General features: G+C 37.7%; 2 long non-coding RNA genes across 4 annotated transcripts; one reads left to right on the top strand and one right to left on the bottom strand.

Moving 5' to 3' along the window:
- Nucleotides 1–104: 104 nt before the first annotated feature.
- Nucleotides 105–3,798, top strand: LOC134473893 (uncharacterized). The gene is made up of 2 exons (XR_010044374.1): nt 105–625; nt 2,034–3,798. It is a non-coding gene; the product is annotated as an uncharacterized LOC134473893 (long non-coding RNA).
- On the bottom strand, nt 3,753–19,685 carry LOC111758288 (uncharacterized). Of its 3 annotated transcripts, none has more exons than XR_010044372.1 (3): nt 19,377–19,685; nt 9,308–9,380; nt 3,753–7,058 (listed from the first exon to the last, which is right to left on the bottom strand). It is a non-coding gene; the product is annotated as an uncharacterized LOC111758288 (long non-coding RNA). The 3 variants fall into 3 exon arrangements; XR_010044373.1 differs by having other exon boundaries at nt 3,767–7,206; nt 19,561–19,685; XR_010044371.1 differs by having other exon boundaries at nt 3,879–7,206.
- Between the last annotated feature and the right edge of the window lie 202 nt (nt 19,686–19,887).

Here is a 19,887-nt window from a genome sequence, read left to right as displayed (position 1 = left end):
CGTGTGTGTACACATAACAGTACAACCCCAAGAAAAATTATTCCGCTTTTGCAAACCGCAGTCTGAGGTCCTTCACAGTGATGCAATAAGACCAGTTTCTCATAATGCACCTATTGACAAATAAGTAGACTTCTAAAATGGAAAGTCATTGCAGCTATTTATGACTACAATAAACAATTTTAAAAACTACCATAAAGGCAGAATGCTTCCATTTCCTTAGACTCTCAACATTTTAAAATTTATTTATTTTTGGTACCTGGGATCAAACTCAAGACCTCGTGTTTGTCAGGCAGGCGCTTATACTGCTGAGCTAAATCCTCAGCCCACACCCTCAACTTTTAATATTCATTCCTAAGTAAACATTCAATAACACCAAATTTGAAGATTTGGACAACTTTAAAGTCAGATCAGACCCCTGAGAATAAGCAAACTACTTAAGGATACTGCGCTGAAGCCGGCTCCAAGTAAGGATGATTGTTATTGTGGTGATTCATGTAAGATGGTTTTCTTTTTCCTTAATGACCCAAATTAACAGAGAGTAACAAAGAAATGGAAAAGTCAGACACTTTGGATTGTAGAGGAGAAGAAACAGAAGAAAAGGGTGCAGGAAGAACACCATTAGCAGGTAAAATGAAATCACCAGGACACTTTAGTGGATAAAGAGGGTGTAATGAAGCGTGAAGCCCCTTCCTTGTGACACTGTGTGGGCTTTGATCGCTAAGTGTTCGGGGTGATTTGGTGCCACTGCACACACCTCCCTGTCCACCAGACCCAATCCAGCTTCACAAGTTCTCTGAAACCCTTGGAAGCCTTACGTCTCTCCTTTGACCCTCTCTTTCCCTCAGAAGGGTTCCCATTGTACCCTTGTACCCCTGTCTGTAACCAGCTTCATACAGTCCACTGCTTAGTTGTAGATGCCTTTGATCCCCTCAACTCTCCTCGCCAGTCAGGATCTTTCTCCATCATTATACCCCACTGAATCTTCAGCTGGTCCTTTTCTATCTATTCTTTTCAATTGAAAACACGGGTTACTCTCTTATTCCTGGAAAAGTTTCTTTAAAAAATTCTGTGCCATAAAAAAAAAAAAAAAAATTCTGTGTCTTTCTAGCGATCATCTCTCTTGGCCAACCTGCTTAAGAGGCTACACTTCCTTCCTTTCTCCACTTACCTGCCATCTCTCCCACCACTGTGCAGTGTGGCTTCTGCTCTGTCCTCTGAGACTGTTCTGGTAACACCACAGATGATTTTAGTACCGGTGAATTCAGTGGACTCTCTTTAGTTCTTGTCTCCTCTGACCTCTGTTACATAACTTCTCCTTCCTTGATTTTCTTTGTTTCTACTAGTTCTGCAAGCCCCTTCCCTGAATAGTCCTTTACCATCTGCTACTCTTCTGATTTTTATGGCCTCCTAGGATAATTTTATCCTGCAAATCTGTTTCCTGTCCCATCCTGTTCTCCATATTGATACTTTTACATCTCACAACCAGAGATATTTCTTTCCTCTCTACCTACTTGGAGGAATCATACCTGCTTTCAAGGGGCTCACAGCCTTGCCAAGGAGGCTGAGTTAAGCATTTGTTAGAGGATCCATGCCTAAAGTGTGATCAGCTACAGCAGAGAAAACAGAAAGGCGTGGCCACTTCTACTGAGGTAGTGGTGATGAAGGGACTTTTAGATGGGGGTCACAGAAATAAACCCTATGTTGTTCTGTCTTCTTTTTTGTTTTTTCCTTCCTTGGCCTGTGTCCTATCCAACTTTCAAGACTAAGATCTCCATGCTTCAGGAATAGGAAAGAAATGAAGCTTCAAAATTCATCATTTCACTGGCGATGTAGCTCAGTGGCACAGCGTCTGCCTAGCAAGCACAAGGTCCTGAGTTTGATTCCCAGTACCAAAAAAGGAAAATAAAAAGTCATCATTTCTTTACTGCAAACAGACAGAGTTAGAGCTAAGAAACCATATTTTTATCTGATTTTATCTGATTTATCTGATATCTTAAGTCAACAGCTGATTGAGCTCATTTTTTCTTTTCAAGGAATGAAGAAGCACCTAAAAGTGGACTCTGTGTGGGCTTTAATGCCACTCTAATGGAGCTGAATCTACAAAGTGGTGGACCAGAACCCACATGAAACCAGATCAGACATTCTGCCATGAGTGGGAAGCTAATTGGGCAGAGGTGGGCTATCTTGTGAACTAAGACAGCCACTGTTTGGGTTGGGAAAAGGATTTTTAAGGGTTGCTGTTGTTGCTGTGCGTGTGTTGGGGGGTGCTCTTTGGGTGAGCCAGGTGCTAGCAGCAGATTGTGACAGAGTCCATTTTCGGGTACATTCCTAGGCAGAGTTGACTTTTGGGGTTGGAACAGTTCTAGGAAGTTTCTTTTCTTGCAAACCAGCCATGAACAGGCTCCAGGGACAGGCTGACCCTTCACAAAGTTCTGGAAAAAAGAATCAGTGAAAGGTTTCCCACCCACATCACTTGAAAATGCCTGCTTAAAAACCTCTAATCACTGTAGAACACTAATCTTGTCACTGAGCAGCTTGAGTCACAGCATGGTTTATAGCAATTAGAAATCACTTTAATTTTTGGAGCAGGAGTGGGAATGGGGCAAGGGTAGAAAGGAAGTTGGGTCCCCATCTTACAGACTTGCCCCATAAATTCTGTAGAAATCAGTGATGCAGAGTTGGAATTTCCTCCCTCATAGAATCAAGGTTACAATACAGTTATGTCAGGGACCTGGCCAAGGTCCCCAACTGCCTTTTTGAGAGATACAGAGAAGAAAGAAATAAGACAGACAAATTTAGTGATGCATAAAGGAGAGCTCGGAAGTCAGTGTTTCAGGATGGGCAAAGACAATGACTCTCCAACCTTGCCACTATTTATTGAGCATATACATACATTTTTAGAGGGGATTATGTACTTCTCCTAGAACACGGAGGTGATTGTGTGGATTAGTAAAAAGAACAAAGCATTCTTGCAAGGATGGGACAAGGGCCAATAAGGAAAATGTAGTTTCCCCAGGCAAAACTTTTACTACTGCTACTATATTGCTTTGAAAATTCCTGTTGTCCTCAGCATGTTTTACCTTGCCCTGTGCATACCACAGCGTCACTAGCTGTAGGCCTTCAGCTGTGATCAGGATAAAGTGGGAAGTTTCCGCATTCTGGCTTACAAGGCAGTACAAGGATGGCCTTTGACATCCGCTGGACTCAATTTATAATTTGTGGTCCCCAGCACAGTAAATCTGTAAAGACAACTTTACAAACAAAAGCTAGTTATATTTTTAAAATGTGTATTGCAAATGATGCTCTTTCTGTGAAAAATTGGTTGAGTGGAAAAATCAGGGCTGTATACACATAGTCTTTGTCTCCACTGCCACTAGACTGTCCCAAACGTTCCTACATGAATTTGGAAATAAGCACCTTCTCTCATATCCTCTCCCCAAGCTATTTCAGCACAGGAGACTTGCTTTAGTGACAACAAAACCCCTTTTACTCTCCCTCTCTGCACAGCTGTGGCAGGAGCAGGGCCTCTATGGGGATCTTCTTGCAGGAAAATGTCTTAAGGTTTCTGTGATTCCAGAATAAAAAAAAAATGCAGAAAAAAATGTCTTTGCAGCAGCTGTGACATTGAGAAAAAGCAATGGATGCTTGGAGCTGAATTAATTTCCATTTCATTTGTCAGTTCTTTTCTGTGTGACCTGGGAGACTGGACCTCTCTGAATATGAATTTCTTCCTTTAAAAAAAAAGAGTAAAAGTTTATCTCATGTTGTTCTTTAAATAAACTTTTCTGAAATTACTAATTGTCAATCCTTTGGGTGTTGAATATTTGAATCCTTTCCTGGGAAAAAGTAAGAGGCCTATTAGGCCCCATGACTGGCTGAATTGTCTGGATTGTTTTCTTCTGTACTAAAATTTCATTCCTTCACTACCCAGGTTGATTTACTCCCTTGCTTTATCCAATCTAAAATACTATGATGCAAAATTTAGCTAAATTCATAAGCATGCTAATTTTGATGTAAAAATGCTTGAGAAGGGACTCTTAGGCAGTATTTTTTCACTCTTACCTTTGTGAGTTGATTAAATCATATTTCCTAATCTTTGCACTTCCATTGAGATGGATTATCAGAGTAAGAAAACTGACTGAAGAAAGAATATCAGAGGGAGGAGATGTAACTGAGTTGCCAAGAGCTAAAGTCGAACTGTCTGACTTTCAAAGTGTTGTCTATAAAAATGAGTCCAAGTAAGTGGAACATAGGAGAAAGGCATCAAACAGTGTGGCATGTTTAAAAAATTGCAAGGAGTAGAAAGCAGAGAACAAATGGGGAGACAATGCTGGGGAAATATGTGATCTTCCTTCTCTCCTCTTGTCTCTCTCCCTCTCTTTCCTTCCTTCCTAAAGATCATGCTAAGCAAACACTTTATCCCAGGCCTATATAATTATGTCTTAAAAATGAGCAAAGCATGTGGGCATGGTGATTCACACCTGTAATCCAGCACTCTGGGAGGCTGAGGTAGGAGGATCACAAATTTGAACCTAGCCTCAATAACTTAGTGGCTTACTGAGACTCTGATATATTTTATATCTAGCTATTCCCCTAAAGCCTCCTCTGATCATACGCAGACCTTTGGTGGGCAGTTGGATTACGGAAGTTTATACCTGACTTATTTGTAGAAGGTGAGGCTTGGTTGGGACAAGTGGATCACCATGGGTGTGATCCAGAAGGTTATGTATCCCTTGCACATCTCCTTTCCTGGCTTCTCTCTTGACTCTTTGCTTTCTGTCTGTTATGCCCTGAGCAGTTCTTGGCCATGTCCCTCTTTCATGCTGTCCTTCTGTAGAGCCAGCTGACCATGCAAAGACTGAGAAACATGAAGCCAAAATAATCCTCTTCTCCTTTAAATTGCTGGGGTCCAGTATTATACCCGAGCCACAAGAAAGTGACAAGGACACTAAGTCAAGAGGAAAAAATAAAAAGAACTGGGGATGTAGCTCATTGTGAAGGCCAACAGCTGAATGCTTGGTGGTGATGCTGGTGGTGGTGGGAAAGCAAAGTACTTGGACTGATGTTTCTCCAAAGAAGATATACAAAAAACTGCAAGCACAAGAAACATTTCTCAGTATCACTAATCGTTAGGGAAACGTAAACTAAAACTACAGTATGATAATACTTCATATGCATTAGGATGGCTCCTATAAAAAGCAGGAAATATTAAGTGTTAAGGATGTAGAAAAACTGGGAACCTTGTATACTGGTGGCAACAATGTTAAAAAGCACAGCTGCAGAGGTACAGGGGGAGAAACTCCCACCTGCTAGGTGTCCTCTAAAATCACAGAATGAATTTTAGGGACAATGGAGAGTAAGAGTAGAATGTATTTACTGAGAGAAAGAAAGCTTCTGTCTGAGAGACAGACAGAAGGGGTCTGGAATGGGTTGCCGAGGACCCCACCTTCTCCAGGGATTTTTATAGAGCAAAACCATGAGGTGGGGTAGGTCCAAGGTGGGGAAAAATGGGAACTCACAAGACAGGCGAGCATGAGGTGGGACAGAATTATGGTCAACCAGTAAGATTACCAGTGTGATTGCTCAGGTAAAATTGATTACATTGGCATCAGATGCAGAGGGGAATCACATAGCAAGCAGGTATGAATACAAAACAGGGCCTCTGACTCAAGGGGGTTGGCTTAGTGATTCTTGGCTTCCCCAAGGTGATAGAGACCTATTTAGACTATCAAGCCTTAGGATGTGGGTACATTTGTTTGATCTTTTGTCTTGAGGTGTCTGTCTCCTTCAAGGCTGCAAGATATCTGGTCTTTTACACTGGCTCCTTCCAGAGCCTAGCCCCACTAACTGCCTATAAGATTTATAATTAACTCAATTGCCTATAACAATAGTTTCTCTAAAAATTAAAAAAATTATCATATGATACAATAGTTCTTCTAAAAATATAATTGAAAGAACTGAAAGCAAAGTCTCAAAGAGCTATTCATGTACCACATTCCTAGCAGCATTATGTACAACACTGAAAAAGTAGAAATAACCCAAATGTCCACTAACTGATGAGTAGATAAGGAAATCGTGGAATATGCTCACTGTGGAACCTATAAAAGAAGAAATTCTAACATACACTATACCATGTCAGTCTTGAGGTTCTTATGCTGAGTGAAATAAGCCAGGTTTTATGGTTTGGATCTGAAATGTCCCCCTAAAGTCTCAAATGTTCAAAAGTTGAGTTTTTGGAAGGTGATTGGATTATGAGGGTGCTGTATCATTGGCTGACTGGTTCACAGATGAATCCATAGCTAAATGTGCTGCTAAGAGGTGGGCTTGGTGCGAAGAGGCAGTTCACTCGCTGGGGTGTGACCTGGAAGGTGTCTCTCCCTCCCCGCACCTCCCTTCCATCTCTCCCTACTTCCTGGCTACATGATGTGGTAGCTTTCTTCTGCAGCAGGCCTTCCTTTCACCATATTGTTCCAGCCTGTCAACCACAAGCTGAAACTCCTGAAACTGTAAACCAAAATAAATCTTTCCTCTTTTAAATTGTGAGTGTTAGATATTGTGTCTCAGCAATGAGAAAAGTGACTAAGATACCAATCATAAAAAGACAATTGCTGTATGACTTCACTTACATGGGGCACTTAGAGGGTAGTGTCAATCTGAGAAATTAGTGTGGTAGTTGCCAGAGAGTGGGGTAAGATAAATGGGGTAGTAGCATTTAATGTGTATAGAACTTAGTTTTGCAAGATGAAAAGAGTTTTAGAGATAGATATTGGCAATAGTTGTATAACACTGTGAATATATTTAGTACCCTTGAACTATATATTAAAATATTTAAGGGGGTAAATTTTCTTATACATTTTTGTCACAATAAGAAATACAAAAAAATCGGGTTCCGGGAGAACATGGTGGACAGATAACAGCAGCTATGGAGGCTCTCTGAAAGACTTGGCTCAGAAGTCAGGAAGGGTGCGGAGTAAGGAGACATAAGCCGGTGGAGATATGCTCTGCTGACTCAGGAAGAACTGGGCTGAGAGAAACCAACTCGGAATGCAGTCCTGGTGCTAGAACAGGAACAGAAAAGCCTCAGTGTGGAGGCTGGAGCCCGCGCCATTGGAAGCCGCGATTTGGGTATCCCGCTGCGCAGCGGCTGGCTGCCTCTACAGTGGCTCGGCAAGGAGAGAGACGCGCGGAAGCTCTGAGAACGGGAATCTGCGAACAGAGTCGAAAACAGGACGGGCAGGGAGGCGTGCACTGACTTGTGGTGAGGTGAGTGAGAGAAACTGACACTCTACCACAGTTTGACTCTAGTGGAGGACATTCTGGGCCCGGGCAGTCCTGCAGGAGCAGGGCGCGGTGGCGACTTCAGCCACACATCCCCCTCTCAGGCGGGATTGGTGAGGGGTGCCTAGCCTACCTGACACTGCTGGCAGACCCAGTAGGCTAGCCCAACCCAGATCCCAGAGCCTGACGGTGGCCTGGAGGGGCAGGCCCCTGCGTAGGCTGCCTGGTCTGGAACTTCCTGGTGTGCTGCGGTGGGCGGGAACACCTAACCGGCGCAATTCGATCAGGCTGTGGCTGACAGGGAGAGAAGCTGGGCCTCCTATATAAGCTTGCATATATAAGAAACAGAGAATATGGGAAGAGGCAGCAACAAGAAAGGCTCCTCGGCCCCCAATTCTGAGAAACAGGTAATAGCGGACACCGCACCAATAGACATAAAGCGCCATCTAGAGAGCCTCATAGATCAGTTCAGGAATGAAGTTATCAATGACCTGAAGCTAGAAGTATGCAGAATAGTTAGAGAAATGCTAAGCACCACCCAAGAAAAAACAGATGGTGGAATGGAAGAACAGAAAAAGAGGGGAGAATTGTTTGATGGAGAAAATAGAGAAAGCATAGAATACGTGAAGCAGGTTCAAAGGGACTACCAAGAAACTAAAAAGTCTTATCGAAAACTGGCATAACAGCTTGAAAGAAACTAAGGACAGACTATCTGAACTGGAGGGCAGATTTGTAATATGGGAGAATGAAATGAAAAACTTCTTAAAAATAACAAAGAAACAAACAGCAATAATACAAAGACAAGAAGATGATAAGAGGATCCATCACTTAAGAATTAAGAACATAAAAGAAGAAGTAGGGACACAAACAAATGAACTAAAAAAAGCTACTCACAGAAATAATACAGGAGAATTTTCCTAATTTAGCAAAAGGTAAAGATACTCAGATGTATGAGGCATACAGGACCCCAGCTACCTACAACCCAAACAGAGCAACACCCAGGCATATAATAATAAAAATTCCAGAAATTCAATACAAGAACAGAATATTAAAAGCTGTCAGAGACAAGAAACAGACCACTTACAAGGGAACACCCATCAGAATTACAGCAGATTTCTCTGCACAAACCATCAAATCACGAAGAGCGTGGGGGGAAATAATTCAAGCTTTGAAAGATAATAATCTCCAGCCAAGATTGAGATATCCTGCACAACTGTCCCTGGAAATTGATGGAAAAACAAGGTGCTTCCAGGATAAAGAGGAACTGGGGGAATTTGCAACCACCAATTCAACTCTACAGAGAGTATTGCAGGATATTCTAAAAAAAGAAAAATACAAAGAATCCAGAAATAGTGGCGGGGAGGCCACAACGAATGGAGCAGAGAACAAAATGAAGAAGACAAACTGACAGCTACTGACAGAAGAAGAGCTCAACAGAAATGAGGCAGAGAAGATTGGATGATAGGAACAGCTATTTTGGAGAAAATGACATCTTAATAGGTAAAACTGATTTAGTATCATCTTGTTTTGAAGTCTCATCAAGCTTTTGTTCTTCTGTCTCCATTGGTCTAAATAGGTTGTATCTTATTGGATTTTATTATGTACGATAGTATAAGCAAAAACCTTTTAAAGACAAGGAGATTATACAGAAACCATTGTTCATTTTCTGTTAGTCGATTCTAAATACCCTGTAATGCTGTCATTCTCTTAAATGGTTTTACATTGTTTTGATATATTTAATGCTACAGTACACGAAGTTGTACTCAAGGATTTCAAGGAAAGAGACAATATGGTAACTACTTTTATGTCAGGATTATCTGGTGGTGAAACACTATTCTGCTTAAATGGTTATGTTTTGATCTGCACTGTTTCGCTGTTATGCCCTCTTTTATCTGAATCTCCACTCCATTATTTACTTTTTTATTTTTATCCTTTTAATTAAGGGGAAAATAAATAAAAATAGCAGGATATATTATAGTAACCCACTTTGACTTTCCATTATCTTGATTTAAAGCCGTGTATTACTCACCATCTTGTTTTTGACTGATGTTCCCCTATTCTGTTTTGCTGGATAGTATCAGGTTCGAAAGTTTAGGCAACAGCTGTGAAGATAATGAGATTCATTATGACGCCCATTCTCGTTGACTTTTATCTACTTTTGAAGACCTACAATGTCTCCAATGTTTTGGTTTTGTCGGTTTTGTTCTTTACTGTTTTGTTCAATTTTATTATAACTAATGATATAGGTAATTCTATTAGAGATAGCAGGAGGCATTATGGTAACCATTGTTGATCACCTTGTATTATGTTTTTACATTATCTATTATGTCCACCCTTTTGATTTGACCGTCTCAGTTCTGTTATGTCACATTTGGTTTTACTCTCTTCCAAAAAAGTAATAAGAACCGTGGGAGCAATGAAACCCAAAATGTGTAATAGTCATTGTACAAAAGAGAGGAAAAGAAAGTGCTCTAAACTATATAACTGCATGTATATTTAAGTGTATAAGATAGAAAATGATATCACTGAGTTTTATTGGATCATTGAACAGAACTATTTGCAGTATCATTGTTGGAATGTCTACTTTACAAGCTTTAATTTTGTGACTTGAACAATTATTTCTAAGATGACAATATGTAATCCATTAACTAGTGATTTCCTACTGTTTATTTTTTTTCTGTAAATCTGTATAACTTGTACCCTTTCTCTGCTTTTTTTTCTCCTTAAATAAAATTAAAAATAAATAAATAAATAAATAAAATCTAAAAAAAAATACAAAAAAATCAATCAATGCAAATTACTATATTGCAGACTTCAGAAAACCATGTAATCATCTCAAGAGACCCAGAAAGAGCATTTGACAAATCTCACAACTGCATAGATATTCTCATTTATGCTGAACTAGAAAGGAACTTTCCCAACCTGATAAGTGCAAAATAATCTACAGCTAACATCATACTTAGTGATAAAAGACTGAAAGTATTCCCTCAATATCAGAGACAAGAAAGACAAGAATGACATATTTGACATAATTTAGTACTTCTAGTCCATGTTGTACTGATAAAGACAGGAAGAAAGGCAGGTAGGAAGGGAGGAGAGAAGAATGAACGAAGCAGATGGCAAGATCTAAAACTAGGTTAGTCAGGAGTAAGAGACACTTTAAAATTAATATGAAGGGTGGATTAGTCTGCCTAGGCCAAAGGGCTGAAAATTCAATGATCATTAACATTTATTGTAATAGAGGGTAACAATGTTGAAGATTGTTAAAAAGAAAGAGTGAAAGAAAACCAGCCCATAATTCATTATCCTACCACATCATTACTAACATTTTGTAGTATTTTTTGAAAATGTATTTAAAAATTTTTTTCTATTATCTGTCTTTTATTTTATTTATAATTTTAATTTCTCATACAAGAGAAACTATGTAATCTTTAAGCTTTTGTGTCTGATTTATTTCACTGAAGAGTATAGTCTTAAAATGCATCCATTTTCCTACAAATGACTCAAGTTTTTCCTTCTTTATAGTCATATTTCCAAGTAATTTTCCTATGGCATTTTCACTTTGCATATTTTCTGTATGGATGATACTCAGTTCTCTTCAGTGAGGCTCCATACAGTACTTCTGTTGAAAGCAGATTTTGAATAAATCCTATTGAGAGATGAGACATTTTGGGGGCTATGAGTTGCTTTTGCTGTCTTTCATATTTACAAAGCCAATTTTTATTTCTTGTGGAGAAGGAGGAGGAGGAGGAGGAGGAGGAGGAGCATGTACACATGAATGTGTACATGCAACTCTTTATTTATAGCAATGCCAATTTTTGTTGTAGTCCAGAAAAATTTTAACATCAAACATTTAATACATGTGGAATATTTATTAGGAATCAACACATGTGTAATCTATAAGCCATTAGCTAAAATACTATTAATAAAATCAATATCCATGTACCTAGCACCTGCCTTGAAAAACAGAGCATGACCATTAATTGGAGGCTTTCTGTGCCTCTTTTTCTCATGATGTTTTGCTCTATTGCCCAGAGATTCAGCTTGGCTGAATTTTGTTTTAATCTGTTTTTAAATTTTGTTTATAACTTTACTTCCTGTGTTGGTTGATTTTTAACTTGGCTTGGCCAAAATGTTCTATTGTTTGATCGAATCAACATAAACATTACTGTGAGGATTTTTTCAGATGTGATTAATATTTAAGTCAGTAGATGTTAGAAAGTAAGTCCCTCTATTATATGGGTGGGGCTTGCCCAGATTATTGAAGGTTTACAAGCAAAGAATAGGATCCTCAGAGAAGGAAGGAATTATGCGTTTTGGGCCAACGGCAGCAGCGCTAACTCTTTCCTGGGTCTCCTGCCTGAAGGTCTGCCCTGCAGATTTGAGACTTTCCAGCCCACAGGAACCAATTCCAATCTCTCTGTCTCTTTTTGTCTGCCCCACCCATTGTCCCAGCTATAGTAGAGCTCTAGGAAACTACTCTTTTTTATTTTGGTCCCTATTGATTTGCTTGTTTTAGACATTTCAAACAAATGGAATTGTACAATATGCGATCCTTTATGACGAGCTCCTTCCTCTTGGCATCACGATGCCAACTTTCATCCACGTTGTTGCATGACTCAGTACTTTTTTCCTTTCTATTACCAAATAACATTCCACTATGTTGACATACCACATTTTTCTTATAAATTCATTAATTGAGAGATGTGTAGGATGTTTTCATTTTGGGGCTATTATAAATAATGCTACTATATATGAATTTAATATAAATTCAATCATACCATATATATTCTGTAGAGTAACATTTTTGACCATAAAATTTTTCTTCTTTCTTGTGAGATCCATTCAAGTTGTTGATTGAAGCTACATATTTGTTTTTGAATAATTCCTTCTATAAAACTATACTCCACCTATTCAAGATATTTCACACCTATTCAAGATATTTCATTAATGGCTACTAGAAGTTCATTTTTAAAATGCTGCTCTAGGATGTGTAGCTGGGGATAGACTTTGTCATACTTTTGTGCATCTTTGCGTTTCTTTTTAACTAGATTCTGGCTTTTGTTGTTAATCTGAAGGATGCTTTATTGTGCTATGCTTCAATTTGCATTTCCTCACCCAATTCATGTTCTTAAGCATGCATTCATGTTCTCTATTTAGGCCCTTTTTCTCCCCTTAGAAGGAAAAGAAAACTTCCTTAGAAGGGTTTCATTTTGTTTCCTAATTTACTCATAGAAGTTCAGTATTTATTTCAATTACATGTTCAAATGCCTTCTCCAAGTCTTTTCCAAAACTTCACTGTTTGTGCCAGAAAATCTTAATTGAAATATAGTCAAATTTGTTAAAATTTCTTCATGCAGCTTATTTTTTATGTATTTTAAGAAATACATCTCTATTTTTGAGATCATAAAATATTAAAAGTATTTGCTTTTACATGGGAGATCCTGCGTGTCTGAATACGCCAGGCCTAGCCATGTCCATTGAGCCCCTGGAACCAAGGGCATGAGGTGATTTGCACATATCTGTGTTCCTGGGGTGGGGGGAGGGTTTTGGACCATAGCTCCCAGGGTTAGGGCACCACCCAGCTTCTTGAAACACCATTGGAAGAGATAAAGAAGGTCACTACATACTAGTTAGAAGAAAACTTCAAGTTGGTTGTTTGAAAGAATAAATAAAATTGATAAGCCCCTAGCCAACCTTATTTTAAAAAGGAAAGAAAAAAATCAAATTCATGCAATAAGGAATGAAAAGTGTGAAATCACTACAGACTCTGTGGAAATACAGAAGATCATCAACACCTATTTCAAAAACCTCTACTCTCATAGGTTTGATAACACAGAAGAAATGGACAGATTCCTAGAAACATATGAAATACTAAAGCTGGGTCAAGAAGATGTAAAATTGCTGAATAACCCACTTTCTATTAATGAAATTGAAAATGTAATTAAATTCTTACCAACAAAGAAGAAAGAGCCCAGGTCCAGATGGATTCACTGTGGAATTCTACAAGAAATTCAAAGAAAGCTTAATGCCGACACTCCTCAAACTCTTCAATGAAATTGAAAGGGAAGCAATTCTTCCTAACTCATTCCTGGAAGTAAGTGTTACTCTAGTATCAAAATGTGAGAAAGACCCAACTAAAAAAGAGAACTATAGGCTAATCTCTCTAATGAACCTAGATACAAAAATTCTCAATAAAATATTGGCAAACAGAATGCAGCAAATCGTCAAGACCACCACAACCAAGTGGGATTGATCCAAGGAATGCAGGGATGGTTCAACATACATAAATCAATAAATGTACTCCACCATATCAATAGAGCCAAAAATAAGAATTACATGATTATTTCTATAGATGCAGAAAAAGCTTTGATAAAAGTCCAACACTTAATCATGATAAGAACCTTACAGAGAATTGGAATAGATGGTCTTTACCTCAACATAATAAGGGCCATGTATCACAAACCAACAGCCAGCATCATACTAGGTGGCCAAAACTGGAAAGCCCTTATCCTAAAATCAGGAACAAGACAAGGATGTCCCTTATAACCACTCCTATTCCACATAGTGCTGGAAATACTAGCCAGAGCAACTAGATAAGAGAGAGGGAGAAAAAAGGAGTAAGGACAGGAAAACAAACAGTTAAATTATCATTATTTGCAGGTGACATGATGCTCTACATAGAAGACTCCCAAAACTCCAATGAAAGACTTCTAGATATAATAAATAAATTTAGTAATGTAGCTGGATACAAAGTCAACACTCAAAAATCAATAGCATTCCTATATACTAATAACAAAATCACTGAGAGAGAAATAAGAGAAGCCACACCCTTCACACTGGCATCCCAAAAAATGAAATATTTAGGAATCAGTCTAATGAAAGAAGTAAAAGGTCTATTAAGGGAAATTATAATACCCTGAAAAAGAAATCAAAGAGGACCTCAGAAAATGGAAAGACGTATCTTGTTAATGGATATGAAGAATAAATATTGTGAAAATGGCCATTTCCCAAAAATTTTATACAGATTTAATGCAATCCCAATCAAAATACCACTAACTTACCTCACAAATCTAGAGAAATCACTCCTAAAATTCATCTGGAACCAGAAGAGACCTAGGATAGCAAAGGCATTTTTAAGCAGCAAAGGCAAGGCAGGAGGCATCACCATTCCTGAGTTGAAGTTATACTACAAAGCTACTATAATAAAATCAACATGGTACTGGAATAAAAACAGACCTGAAGATTAGTGGAATAGATTAGAAGATACAGCTACAACTACAAACACACTCAGCCACCTTATCTTTGACAAAAGGGCCAAACACATCCATTGGAAGAAAGATAGTCTGTTTAATAAATGATGCTGGAAAAATTGGCTCTCCATATGCTGAAAACTAAAACTAGACCCATGCCTATCACCATGTACTAAACTAAAGTCTAAATGGATCAAAGATTTAAATATTAAAACAAAAACACTAAATCTGTTGGAAGACAAAGTAGGTAGAAATCTTGAAGACATAGGAGTAGGTGGAGAATTCATGAACAGGAATCAAACCACAAGGGAAACACTTCCCAGAATCAATAACTGGGACCACCTCTTATTAAAAAGTTTCTGTATGTCAAAAGAAATCTCCAGCATAGTGAAAAGAAAACCCACAAACTGAGAAAAATCTTAATGAACTCTCCCTCAGACAAAGGACTTCTGTCTAAAACATAGAATTTAAAAAAATCAGACTCCTGAAATTCAAAGACCCAGTCCAAAAATGGGCATCTGAGATGAATACACAGTTCTCAGATGAAGAAATACAAATGGCAAATAAATACATGAAAAAATGTTCAGCATCATTAGTCATTAGAGAAATGCAAATTAAAATAACGCTGAGATTCCATCTCACTCCAGAAAAATGGCCAGGATCAAGAAAACTACCAACAACAAATGCTGGAGAGGCTGTGGGGAAAAAGGAACTCTTCTGCACTGTTGGTGGGAGTGTAGACTGGTGCAACCACTGTGGAGGTCAGTCTGGAGATTCCTCAAAAAGCTGGGGTTGAAAGTCCCATTCAACCCAGCTATTCCACTTCTAGGCATATTCCCAGAAGAACTGAAAACATACCACAGTGATGTATGTGCACCCATGTTTATAGCAGCACAATTTGTAATAGACAGATCTTGGAAACAACCTAAGTGTCCATCACCTGAGGAATGGATAAAAAAGTTGCAGCATTTTAATACAATGGAGAACTACTCAGCTATAAAGAATGATCACATTGAGATATTTATAAATAAATGGACATAACTTGACACCATACTTGTAAGTGAAATAAATCAAACTCACATGTATAAATACAGTATAATCTTCCTAGTATAAGAAATGGTAAAAGTATATAAAATTTTATGGTAATCATGGTTCCCATTATATTGCTTTGAAGCCTTACAATGTTTTCATTCATTAGTTGGAATGGTTTTATTCTGTTTTGTTTGATTTTATTATGTGTGATGCTATGAACAGCTACTTGGAAGAAAACAAGACATTATGGCAGCCACTGCTGATTTAATATCATCTTGCTTTGAAGTCTTACCATGCTTTTGTTCTTCTGTTTCCATTGGTTCTCCCATGTTGTGTCTTATTGGATTTTACTATGTGTGATAGTATAACCAAATTTTTTAAAGAAAATGAGATATTATAGTAGCCATTCTTCATTATTGGTTATTTGATTTAGATGCTCTGTAGTATTTTCATTTTTTTTGAATGGTCTTACACTATTATGCTATGTTTGATACTATTGTGTGTGAAGGTATGCTCAAGTATTTCAAAGAAAAGAGACATTATGGTAGCTACTGTTGATATCCAGTTGTCTTGTCATGAAATGCTGTGTTGCTTGCATTGTTTTGTTCTGACTTACTTTGTCCTGTTCTCTTTTGTTTTATTCTCTTTAAAATAAAATTTTAAAAAGTATTTGCCTCTATACCATTTGTTGAATCATTCTGATATAGGGGAATGAAACTCCCAACCTGCTATGTCTGGTACGAGTTTGTGTTCTCTAAAAATCAAAGAATAAATTTTAGGAACAATGGAAGTTAAGAACAGAATATAATTATTGAGAGAAAGAAAACTTCTGGCTGAGAGAGAGACAGAAGGGGTCCTGAGAGGGTTGCCAAGGACTCTGTCTTTTCCAGGGACTTTTATAGAGTAAAATCATGAGATTAGATGGGTCAAAGGTGGGGAAAAGTAGGAATTTGCAAGGTGGACATAAGGTGGGACAGAACTGTGGTCAACCAATAAGATGAACTGCTCAGGTAAAATTGATTAAATTAGGAGCAAATGGGGGAGTGAGTCAAGTAGCAAGTAGGCATGCTTAACAGCAGTGAATCTTCCTGCTGAGGGGTAGGATGCTGACTCCTGACTTCCTCAGGATGATAGAGAACTATTTGGACTGTGGACCCTTAGAATGTGGTTGTATTTACTTTGCCTTTTGTATTGAGATTTGGCCCACGGTAGGAGGTGATTGTCTCTTTAAAGGCTGCAAGGTATCGGAACTCTGCTCTGGCTCCTTTGAGGGCCCATCCCTGTCTGCCTATAATATCTGTAACCAACTCAGCTGCCTGTAACAATTCCACATCAGCGACTTCACCTCGGTTCATACTCATATGAGTGTGTTCCTTGGCTCTCTACTTTGCTCTGTTTTTTTGTTTTGTTTTGTTTTTTAGCCTAACCCTATACTTATATCACATACTCTTAATTTAAGACCTTTAAAATATATTACATCCACTTATTCATCAGAAAAGTCTTGGTTATTTTTGGCTCTATATGCTTTCATTTCAGAACCAGCTGTCAAGTATCTGGAATTTATTGGGATTTTATCTTTTGGAATTTTGATTGGGATTGTTAGAATCTATACAATATTTAATCTTTCTCTTCAGATGCATAGCATGTGTATACCTTTCCTCTCTAATAATCTTCAATAACATTCAGACGTTCTCTATAAAGATCTGCCTTTTTCCTAGGTACCTTATTTTTATTGTTTTGTGTTAAATGTAAGTAGCCCAAAGAATTGACCATACTACATCCTGATTTCAGAAACAGGGAATTTAGATAATACTGATAAATTTGTGGAAAAAATAGAAGAGCATATGGAATATTCTAAATTTTCCACATGATAGAAATCCCTCAAATCTGGTCATATGTTTGAGTAGTAATCCATCACAGCTTTCCAAATAGCCTATTAGAATTATCCTGATAAATTCTTGAAATCTAAATGACAAATCATATGGCTTCTGCCCCCAAAATGAACAAGATATAGGAAAAACTATATGGTGAAACGTTTATCTTGAATGTTAGCTGAAATTTTCCAACTTGAGATCATTGTCTTATACAATATGGTAAAAAATCTTTTTCTTTCTTTTTTTTAATGGACTAAAGATTTTCATCATAATTTACTGTTTCCTTTTTTTCTTGAGACTATAGCTGAACTAATACATTTCTGTCTAAACATTACAGATTTTCTTATAGGAGTAAAATGGCCTGGGTCAGGATATCAAGTTGGGAAATCAATGCAGCAAGTGCTAGATTACACAGAATTTGATTAAATGCAGTATACTCAGGAGGGAATCTTGTTTTTACTGATTTTTTCCTAACCACTTTAGTTCTCTACTCTAGTGAACTATTGAAACACTTACAAAAGAAGTTCTTCAGTCTTTTAAAAGATGAAATTCAACCCTATTCTTTGGTGAATTTCACTTCAGATTGTCACAATAGCATTTTGATTCTATAATTTAAATACTAGGTTTCTAAATGTCCTCGTGTCTGTGTTTGTTCTTAGTCATTTGCGATCAGCAAAACCTATTTAAAACTTTCATTGCTTTCTCTGGAATCCAAGAGGTACTCTATTTTCATTCTGACTCTCCTAAAATGACATTAAAAGTCAGAATAATTTAATATTTAAACTAAGGAAATGTACCTAATCTATTTGCCAAAGGATGGCATTCCTCTGCTGCTTTTTTGGGTTTATGATTCTTTCTTCATCCTCTGGGTTTCCCTATCATCTTTGGCTTCTCCTTTTGTTCACTGAAGATGTTTGGGCCTTGTTCATATAGGATCTACTATTATATGAACAAATTTATAAAATTTATAAATATAAATTTGTTCATATAACATTATATTAAAATTATAATATATATGATTTATAAAATTTTCTCTCCAGTCATTAGCAACAAAATGCTCCTAATGTTTCTATAAATACCATCATAGGTACTGATTTCAATCTTTAGGAGTCAGAGAGAAATATTTATTCACTTCCGCTTATTTGAAGCAGTGTTGGCATTCAAGGCTTCGGTAAGCTTACTAATTTCAATACTATGTAATCCTTTGAAGGTTAGCAGCTGCTTTATGGAGGGAAAAGTTAATGGTTTTATCTAAATGTCACATACTCAGTGACAATTTAGGAATCTTCGTTTGTGGCTTCCTGTGTGTCATGCACTATGTTTCTTCTAATGCACTGGTGTTTGCTCCTTTCCTTTGACTTTTAACGGTTTGAAGCAGTGTGGATTCCTTTAAATTTATTTTAGTTGTTGTTTATTTGGCATTTTGTATTGGCACATTTCTGTCTTTTACCAATTTTGGGGAAATTCTGACCTTTATTTCAAACATTTTATTCTATTTCTGTTATTCTATTTACATGTATGTCAGATTAACATCATGTAGCAAGTTTCTGGGGCTTTATTAATTTTTTAAAACTAATTTTTCTCTTTGTTCACTTTTTTATTGCTCTGGATAATTTCCATTGCTCTACTTTCAAATTCACTTACTTCTTCCTCAGCTATTTAATAGCTTTTGGCTATTACAGTTACCCAATGAATTTTTAAAAAAAAGTCTGAAATTATAATTTTGAATTATAGAATGTCCATTTGGTTTTAAATGTCTTTTTCTTTTTCTCTGTTGAGATTTTCTACTTGTCTTTTGAGATTTTCTCTTCATCCACTGAAAACATGTTTTGTTTCATCTCACTAAGGACAGTTAGAAACTTCACATTAAAATACTTATCTGTCATTTTCAACAGTAGGTGCTTGGTCTATCATTTTTGGAAGAAAATGTCTATCTTACCTGGGACTTTAAAATCGTGAGACTTTTCTTGCCCTGGTTATGCAATAGATCCCCAATCATTCCCTGCTCCTACCCTTGGCCCCTCCAGTCTGTTGTCAAGGAATCAGTCGCAGGAATCCTGTGAAAAATCAACAGAACCTCCAGTGGCTCCTTGTTTCACCAGACTGAAGCAAAATATGCTTACAAGATCCTACAGGTCACGTCCAGCCACGCGCTCAGCAGTTTTTGTTTCCTCTGGTTTTGAAAGGTGTACTAGGGTCTACTTTAAACTTTCCTGACAGGCTACCGAACGAGGCTTCCTCTTCTCCCAGGAATTGGAGCCCAGGACCCAGTCAATGCTCAAGGCAAAGGGGAGTCAAGTGCCCTCCACTTTCCCAAGAGAACTACAGGCAGCACTGATTTAAGGAGGATTAAAGGCTTCTGCGCTAGGGATGATACTCTTGAATCTTCTTCACGCTATAGTCTGCTCAGATTTGAATAAACCAGAGAAAACACAGTGCGTTTGATGGAG

Source organism: Cavia porcellus, unplaced genomic scaffold, assembly GCF_034190915.1.
Source record: "Cavia porcellus strain 051 isolate PalLab524CR breed Dunkin Hartley unplaced genomic scaffold, mCavPor4.1 scaffold_29, whole genome shotgun sequence".
NCBI classification, from domain to species: Eukaryota; Metazoa; Chordata; class Mammalia; order Rodentia; family Caviidae; genus Cavia; species Cavia porcellus.
This window is presented reverse-complemented; position numbering and strand designations above follow the sequence as displayed.